Below are 1,774 nucleotides of genomic sequence, written 5' to 3'. Positions count from 1 at the left end.
GGTCTGTGTTTGAATCAAAAGCTTTAGAGCCGGGAGCTCTGGTGGACTGCAAGAGGGCAAGAAGAATATGGATATCTTAGTTCAAACAGAGCGAATTCGTGCTTCTTTCCTCTGCCTATGCAAGGGATTGGATGATGCCCACTGGCATTGATAAGACCTTCTTTACTCATTCTACTGATTCAGATGTTCCTTTCCTCTGGAGACATCCTCACAGACACACCTAGAAATAACGTGTTATCAGCCATTTGGGCGTCCCTTACGTGTCAAGTTGACACGTAAAATGAACTATCACAGATTGCCTTGAAGCCCTGGTTCTATGTCTGGTGGAAGCCTTACGCCTCCCAGGATTTCCTGTGTCAAAGGATTTATATTGTCTCCATAACCCTCTTATTTCCTAAGTCAACAGGAATGCGAAACTTAGACCCATCTCTTGTTTCCCTGGGGCAGCCTCTCCACGGACACCATGATTTTTATGGAGAGAAACTGGAGGGTTCTTAGGGAAGGGTCACATACCACTCATGTGGGCTTTACCCTCGAGCTGCAGCTCTTCCTGCCGCAACCTCAGTCCCCCCCCTTCAGTCCTTCTTCTGATAAATATGTCTTCACCATCTCCCATCGTGCAGGTCTCAGGTGCTACTCAAGTGAATTTCTGATGAATAAAATGATTTCCAAAGTGAATTTCAGAAGAAAGAAATAACAATAGCTACTGCCCTAATTTTAATAAATTACCAATTTTGAAACATTCGTCATGTTGTAATTGTGTCCTAGGGAACAGAGTTTGGGAACTGCTGTATCTTTGTTAAATGCTCTAATAATCTTTAGATATTCCACTTCGTGGAAAAAAGCCAGCATATAATTTGGCAAATCTAGTTGGTTATTTCCTTTTTTCTTTTCTGTTATGTTTATATGATTTCAAGCTTATAGAAAAGTTGCAAGACCAGTATCAGAAACTTGGGTGTATACCCTCTACCCAGATTCTCTAATTGTTTATATTTTGCCCCATTTGCTTTATTAGTTTCTTTTTCTGTGTGTAATGCATGTAAGTAATGCATGCATATTATTTTTTTCTGAGCCATTCGGAGACATTTTTACTATATGTATTTTCTGATAAGAACAGATACTGCACTTGATCTTAGCTAAAAGGCTGAGAAGCAATTGCTATACATATTTCCTAACAAGAATATTGTCTTACACAACTGTCATACTTTTATCAAAATCTGGAAATTTTTTGATACAAAGCTCTTAGCTGACATTCCATAGACAAATTTGGTCAGTTGTCCCATGAAAGTCCTTTGCAGTGATTTTTTTTCCCCCTCTGTTCAAGGCTCTAACTCAAGGTTACATATTGCATGTATTTGTCCTATCTTGTTAGTTTCCATTAATTGTGGAGTAGCTTCTCTGCTTCTCTATCTTTCTTGACATGTATTTTGGAAGGAGACAGGCCAGTTATCTTGTAGAATGTTTTTCTTGAATAGATTCAAGTTAGGCGCTTTTGGCAGGAACACCACAAACGTTCTTTCGACCTCGTTTGGCTTTACAGAGGACCATCAGTTCTTCACCTCTGCACCAGCTGGGGTGTCCCACGGTCCAGCTCAGTCCTGACACTAGTTGCCTGGAGTGAGTGCAGACCCCGAGGTTAGGGACCCTGTTGTACAGTGTGGTCCCCACTTAAGATGCCAGCCGTAAGAAGGGGCCCCAGGCTAGCCACATGTGTTTCGGGCTGACTGCAAATGCAAGGGTTCCCCACTCAGGTTCAGTGATTTGCCGGAATGAC

At 41.8% G+C, this 1,774-nt stretch overlaps 1 pseudogene; it reads right to left on the bottom strand.

Moving 5' to 3' along the window:
* Positions 1 to 1,025: 1,025 nt before the first annotated feature.
* Positions 1,026 to 1,156, bottom strand: LOC120859308 (annotated as a pseudogene).
* Between the last annotated feature and the right edge of the window lie 618 nt (positions 1,157 to 1,774).

This window comes from Oryx dammah, unplaced genomic scaffold (assembly GCF_014754425.2).
Source record: "Oryx dammah isolate SB20612 unplaced genomic scaffold, SCBI_Odam_1.1 HiC_scaffold_515, whole genome shotgun sequence".
Classification (NCBI taxonomy): Eukaryota; Metazoa; Chordata; class Mammalia; order Artiodactyla; family Bovidae; genus Oryx; species Oryx dammah.
Note: the sequence above shows the minus strand (reverse complement) of the source record. Positions and strands in the feature narration are given on the sequence as shown.